The following is an 8,766-nucleotide window of genomic DNA, read 5'->3' as shown; positions in this document are numbered from 1 at the left end:
TGACGCGGCTTGATCACTGAGCATTTGGCTGTAAGAAGGCTGTTAAGAGTGGGTCAGCTCGATCTTACATTTCCTTCTTAGTGAAAGATCTTCTTAAGCTAAGAGCGACTCTGGAAAACACATCCTTCTTTCACAGCGTTCTTAAGAGCGCTCCTAAGAAGATCTTAGCACTTAAGAGCTCCTTAACGAATCTGAGAAACGCGGCCATTGGCAGGGCCAGACACAGCTTAATGAGCTTCTCCACCTCCGAATGCAGGATGGACACATCCTGGATGGTGCTTACTTCTCGTCCCCTACACACATTCCTCAGTATGGGGGAATGCAAATGTTAAGGCATCTGGAACAAGTTGCTTAACTGGAAAGACCACATCCATCCCCCACACTTTTGAAAAGCTTGCTACGCCAGCGCCCCCACCCCCACCCCCGCGCGCTGAGGACAGCAAAGAGGTCTGCAACAAACACATTGATCACTTGGCCAAGGGATCTCCTCCTGCAGGGAGACGGCTTCAGGGACTCAGTCCGCTTTAAATAACCTTCTGTATATCCGACTACTGTGAAGCTGCTGATTATGTATTTTAATAAAGCTAGAGAAAACTGTCTGACATGACGTGGCGTCGTTCTTCTTTCTATAAGCCTGTTGTAGAAAATATAAGGAATAGAAAGCACAAATATTTGTGTTAAATTCTGACACCACAACTGAAATAAAGAAAGCCGGTCATAGACGTCGGAACTCACGCACCCCATCAGCCACCCTACCCACGGGAAGATACGAGAAGTAAGCACCATCCAGGATGTGCATATGGACCTGGTGCGCTCCGAGGCGGAGCGGCGTTTTGATCAGGAAGGACTCCGCATAGCTGCAGGGCGAGAGCAGGCAGTTCTTGAGGCGGCTCAGGGGAAACGAGTGGATGTGGGTTCCTCGGAACTGACCCCCTTTCCACGAGAGAGGTGGAGAAGCTCATTAAGCTGTGCCTGGCCCTGCCAATATCTGTCGCGGCATCCGAGCACTCTTTCTCAGCCTTGCGCAGGCTGAAAACCTGGCTGCACACCATGACGCAGGAGAGACCAACACATTTGACCGTTATGAACGTTCACAGTGACCTTATGGATGAAAGCGATGTCTCGACCCTGCTTAAAATCTTCATCAGTGGGTCAACTGAGAGAAGGTCCACTTTTGGATATGCATGAAAGCCCTGAGTCAGGAGCGCAGACTTTTCTTTTTTTCATTCAAGGGTACAAATAATGCCGTTATGTTCCTTAAATGGCTTGATTTAGTGATCAAAGTTTCATTTTCTTAACAATAAAGATGCCGTGTTCATCCATCTAGTTCTCTTATAACTGCACGCCATTATAAAATAACTTCAAATCAAATCCTTAATCATTGATAAAAGTGCGTGCTTCCCCCGCCCCCCCTCTCAGAAAATAGTTCCGACGTCCATGAAGCCGGTGAATCAGATCAATAGAACGTTTTTTTTCTGGTTATCATCTATTGATATTCGGTACGCTACAGTTGTGGTGTCAGAATCTATGTACACAAGCAGGAAAGCTGGTGCCGCGGCCGGCGGAGAATTAATGCTCATTTGCTCATTTATTTGCGCAAACTTGGAGCCATATGTGATCATAATGATGATGAGAAAAGAAAACACATTAACTTAAGTTACAGCCTACACAGAGATTCGAACTCGTATCAGCGGGTGATTCTGCTTACTGAGGGAGCTGCTCTACCAGGGGAGCTATACGTCAGTCACAATGTTTTCATGTGCCTTATCTTTCACCGACCCGCTGCCCCAGCTGACACACCAGCGTCTGGACATACGTGCTGCTGTCGTGTCTTCAACCTAAAAGCTGATCTTTATACACTTTTTCGTTGAGTAAAAATCCTCTCTGAATTATGGAACTGATAAGAATCATTTCTTAAATGCTTATATGGACGTTGAAACTTCTGTAGGCTGTGCGTAATTTAAAAGGCTTCATAGTGAAAAAAAATCATTCATCTCATCCGCCATCAACATCATCAACAACTCACTAAGTTTGTCCTTGCTAGAGGGACCCTGTAGCGACAGGCTGAAGGAAGGAGTTGGAATGAGGTGTGGAGTGGGTGAGGTATTATTAGCTACATTCTTGTATTTAAGCAACAATGAACAGAAACATAAATCAGGCAACTCTGTCCATTCCCGTTCATGGTCACTGCTCCCTGCTGCTGCATGTTGTCGTCCTCCTGCTCACAGATGCCACCTGGTGGTTGTTTGGGCACATTGCCGCTTCTCATGAAAACACAATTTATCCGCCACTAAAAAGGTGTGTGATTCTCGCGTGATTCACGCGAGAATCACGCGTGAACTCGGCCACAACGAAGTAGTACCTACTGTAGCACACAGTCAATATACACAGTAGAAATACAGAGCAGACAAGAGAAATACACAGTAGAAATACAGAGCCAACAATAGAAATAAACAGTAGAAATACATATCACAATAGAAATACACAGTAGAAATACACAGCACAGAGTTGAAATACACTTTAGAAATACAGAGCAGACAATAGAAATACACAGTAGAAATACACAGCACAGAGTTGAAATACACTTTAGAAATACAGAGCAGACAATAGAAATACACAGTAGAAATACACATCACAGTAGTAATACAGAGCAGACAATAGAAATACACAGTGGAAATACACGTCACAGTGGAAATACACGTCACAGTAGAAATACACATCACAATAGAAATACACAGTAGAAATGCACAGTAGAAATACACAGCACACAGTACAAATACACTAGAAATACATAAGACACAGTCGAAATACACAGTGGAAATACACATCACAGTAGAAATACACATCACAATAGAAATACACAGTAGAAATACACATCACAATAGAAACACACAGAAGAAATACACAGCACACACTGCAAATACACAAGAAATACATAGCACACAGTCAAAATACACAGTAGAAAAAAGGAGGAGACAATAGACATACACAGAGAAATAGAAATCACAGTAGAAATACACATCACAATAGAAATACACAGTAGAAATACACAGCACACAGTGCAAATACACTAGAAATACATAGCACACAGTCAAAATACACAGTAGAAATACAGAGCAGACAAGAGAAATACACAGTAGAAATACACAGCACACAGTAGAAATACACAGTAGAAATACACAGCACACAGTAGTAATACAGAGCAGACAATAGAAATACACAGTGGAAATACACGTCACAGTAGAAATACACATCACAATAGAAATACACAGTAGAAATGCACATCACAATAGAAATACACAGTAGAAATACACATCACAGTAGTAATACAGAGCAGACAATAGAAATACACAGTGGAAATACACGTCACAGTAGAAATACACATCACAATAGAAATACACAGTAGAAATGCACATCACAATAGAAATACACAGTAGAAACACACAGCACACAGTAGTAATACAGAGCAGACAATAGAAATACACAGTGGAAATACACGTCACAGTAGAAATACACATCACAATAGAAATACACAGTAGAAATGCACATCACAATAGAAATACACAGTAGAAATACACATCACAGTAGTAATACAGAGCAGACAATAGAAATACACAGTGGAAATACACGTCACAGTAGAAATACACATCACAATAGAAATACACAGTAGAAATGCACATCACAATAGAAATACACAGTAGAAACACACAGCACACAATACAAATACACTAGAAATACATAGGACACAGTCGAAATATACAGTAGAAATACACATCACAATAGAAATACACAGTAGAAATACACATCACTGTAGAAACACACAGAAGAAATACACAGCACGCAGCGCAAATACACAAGAAATACATAGCACACAGTCAAAATACACAGTAGAAAAAAGGAGGACACAATAGATATACACAGAGAAATACAAATCACAGTAGAAATAGACAGTAGAAATACACATCACAATAGAAATACACAGTAGAAACACACAGCACACAGTACAAATACACTAGAAATACATAGGACACAGTCGAAATATACAGTAGAAATACACATCACAATAGACATACACAGTAGAAATACACAGCAGACAGTAGAAATACACAGCAGACAATAGAAATACACAGTGGAAATACACATCACAGTAGAAATACACATCACAATAGAAATACACAATAGAAATACACAGTAGAAATACACATCACAGTAGAAATACACATCACAATAGAAGTACACAGTAGAAATACACATCACTGTAGAAACACAGAAGAAATACACAGCACACAGTGCAAATACACAAGAAATACATAGCACACAGTCGAAATACACAGTAGAAAAAAGGAGGAGACAATAGATATACACAGAGAAATACAAATCACAGTAGAAATACACAGTAGAAATACACATCACAATAGAAATACACAGTAGAAATACACAGCAAACAGTAGAAATACACTAGAAATACATAGCACACAGTCGAAATACACAGTAGAAATACGCATCACAGTAGAAATACACAGTAGAAATACACAGCACACAGTACAAATGCACTGGAAATACACAGCACAGTCGAAATACACAGAGCAGACAAGAGAAATAAACAGTAGAAATACAGAGCCAACAATAGAAATAAACAGTAGAAATACACAGTAGAAATACACAGCACAGAGTTGAAATACACTTTAGAAATACAGAGCAGATAATAGAAATACACAGTAGAAATACACATCACAGTAGTAATACAGAGCAGACAATAGAAATACACAGTGGAAATACACGTCACAGTAGAAATACACATCACAATAGAAATACACAGTAGAAATGCACATCACAATAGAAATACACAGTAGAAATACACAGCACACAGTACAAATACACTAGAAATACATAGGACACAGTCGAAATATACAGTAGAAATACACATCACAATAGAAATACACAGTAGAAAAAAGGAGGAGACAATAGACATACACAGAGAAATACAAATCACAGTAGAAATACATAGTAGAAATACACATCACAATAGAAATACACAGTAGAAATACACAGCAAACAGTAGAAATACACTAGAAATACATATCACACAGTCGAAATACACAGTAGAAATACGCATCACAGTAGAAATACACAGTAGAAATACACAGCACACAGTACAAATGCACTAGAAATACACAGCACAGTCGAAATACACAGTAGAAATACAGAGCAGACAAGAGAAATACACAGTAGAAATACAGAGCCAACAATAGAAATAAACAGTAGAAATAAACAGCACAGAGTTGAAATACACTTTAGAAATACAGAGCAGATAATAGAAATACACAGTAGAAATACACATCACAGTAGTAATACAGAGCAGACAATAGAAATACACAGTGGAAATACATGTCACAGTAGAAATACACATCACAATAGAAATACACAGTAGAAATGCACATCACAATAGAAATACACAGTAGAAATACACAGCACACAGTAGAAATACACTAGAAATACATAGGACACAGTCCAAATATACAGTAGAAATACACATTACAATAGAAATACACATTAGAAATACACAGCAGACAGTAGAAATACACAGCAGACAATAGAAATACACAGTGGAAATACACATCACAGTAGAAATACACATCACAATAGAAATACAAAGTAGAAATACACATCACAGTAGAAATACACATCACAATAGAAATACACAGTAGAAATACACATCACTGTAGAAACACACAGAAGAAATACACAGCACACAGTGCAAATACACAAGAAATACATAGCACACAGTCAAAATACACAGTAGAAAAAAGGAGGAGACAATAGACATACACAGAGAAATACAACTCACAGTAGAAATACACAGTAGAAATACACATCACAATAGAAATACACAGTAGAAATACATAGCAAACAGTAGAAATACACTAGAAATACATAGCACACAGTCGAAATACACAGTAGAAATACGCATCACAGTAGAAATACACAGTAGAAATACACAGCACACAGTACAAATGCACTAGAAATACACAGCACAGTCGAAATACACAGTAGAAATACAGAGCAGACAAGAGAAATACACATCACAATAGAAATACAGGGTAGAAATACACCGCACACAGTACAAATACACTAGAAATACATAGCACAGTCAAAATACACAGTAGAATTACATATCACAATGGAAATACACATCACAGTAGAAATACACAGTAGAAATACACAGCACACAGTGCAAATACACTAGAAATACATAGCACACAGTTGAAATGCACAGTAGAAATACACAGTATTTAATAACAACCAAATTGTGATAAGACAGAGGCCCATTACTTTTTCTCAGTGGGAGAAGAAAGGCATTCACACCTTAGGGGATGTTTATAATGATACTGGTCTTCGCTCATTTCAGGATCTGAAAGACTGTTATGACCTGCCAGGCTCATCTTTCTTTTTTTATCTTCAGCTTAGGGCGGCACTTAAGGCCTATGGAGTCCCGTGGGGTTAGCCACTGAAACAACACCCCTTTCACAAACTTGTTACGAGCAGAGGAACCTCCCGGGGCTTTGTCTCTACTTTTTATACTTTTCTACTGAAGTCCTCTTACAAGGACCTGCTCTTAGACAAACAGTGGAGAAGTGATTTTGATTGGGACACGGTTTGGTCTGACATTTTGTTGACTTCACGTAATCCAAATCACCAACAAATCCACCTGAATTATGCTCATAGAACTTACCTAACCCCACGAAGATTGCACTTAATGGGTCTGGTGGCTGACTCCCGGTGCACCCTGTGTTCCCTCGGGGCTCCTGGTACATTTCTTCACATGTTCTGGCAATGCCCTCCTGTCGCTAGTTTTTGGAGCCGTGTATCTTCTCACTTATCAAATATTTTTTCTTTGACAATTCCGGTGTCAATAACTACTTTACTCCTGAATGATTTATCTCAGTTTTCAACATCTGGACAGCAGAAAAGACTTATTTTTGCTGGCCTTACTGCAGCTAAGAAATTAGTAGCTATGAGGTAGAAACACCCCGATAAGCTGTCAGTGAACAATTGGATCCTCACATTTCTTGATATTATTTACCTGGAGTTGTCCACTGCTCGTGTGATTGGAGTCAAGGAATCCGAGATTGAGCTGTGGGTCTCAGTGGCAGGGAAACTAAAGGAGCGGATCTAGCCACCTAATTTGCTAGTAGCTTTTGGTTCTGGGGGGCCCAGGGGTGGTGGTGGTGGTGGGCGGGTGGGGTGGTTATTTTATATGTTGTTTTTTTTGTTTTTTTTTACTATTGTGGTTTTCTCATTCTTATGTCTGTCATCATGTTTTGTATTTGTTATTAAAATGCACTGCCTTTTTCAAAGTTTGGAAAATAAAATAAAAATTTCATCACAAGAAAAAAGAAATGCACAGTAGAAATACACAGCACACAGTCAAAATACACAGTAGAAATACACATCACAGTAGAAATACACAGTAGAAATACACAGCACACAGTGCAAATACACTAGAAATACATAGCACACAGTCGAAATACACATTAGAAATACAGAGCAGACAAGAGAAATACACAGTAGAAATACACAGCACACAGTAGAAATACACAGTAGAAATACACAGCACACAGTAGAAATACACTAGAAATACATAGCAGACAGTAGAAATACATTGGAGAAATACACATCACAATGTCCAAATATACTGTAGAAATACACAGTAGAAATACACATCACAGTAGAAATACACAGTAGAAATATAGATCACAGTAGAAATACACATCACAGTAGAAATACACAGCACACAGTACAAATACTATAGAAATACATAGCACACAGTCAAAATACACAGTAGAAATACAGAGCCAACAATAGAAATAAACAGTAGAAATACACAGCACAGAGTTGAAATACACTTTAGAAATACAGAGCAGACAATAGAAATACACAGTAGAAATACACATCACAGTATAAATACAGAGCAGACAGTAGAAATACACAGTAGAAATACACATCACAATGGAAATACACATCACAGTCGAAATACACTTTAGAAATACACAGCACACAGTGCACATAGACTAGAAATACATAGCACACAGTTGAAGTACACAGTAGAAATACACAGCACAGAGTCCAAATACACTTAAGAAATACAGAGCAGACAATAGAAATACACAGTAGAAATAGACATCACAGTACAAATACAAATCACAATAGAAATACACAGTAGAAATACACATTACAGTAGAAATACACATCACAATAGAAATACACAGTAGAAATACACAGCACACAGTACAAATACAGATCAGACAATAGAAATACACAGTAGAAATACACAGCACACAGTGCAAATACACACTAGAAATACACAGCACACAGTGCAAATACACTAGAAATACATAGCACACAGTTGAAATACACAGTAGAAATACACATCACAGTAGAAATACACATCACAATAGAAATACACAGTAGAAATACACAACACACAGTACAAATACACTAGAAATACATAGCACACAGTCTAAATACACAGTAGAAATACAGAGCAGACAAGAGAAACACACAGTAGAAATACACATCACAGTAGAAATACACAGTAGAAATACACAGCACACAATGCAAATACACAGTAGAAATACACAGCACACAGTGCAAATACACTAGAAATACATAGCACACAGTTGAAATACACAGTAGAAATACACACCACAGTAGAAGTACACATCACAATAGAAATACACAGTAGAAATACACATCACAGTAGAA

Source organism: Pagrus pagrus (genome assembly GCF_965226575.1).
Source record: "Pagrus pagrus genome assembly, contig: HAP1_SCAFFOLD_27, whole genome shotgun sequence".
Taxonomy (NCBI): domain Eukaryota; kingdom Metazoa; phylum Chordata; class Actinopteri; order Spariformes; family Sparidae; genus Pagrus; species Pagrus pagrus.
Note: the sequence above shows the minus strand (reverse complement) of the source record.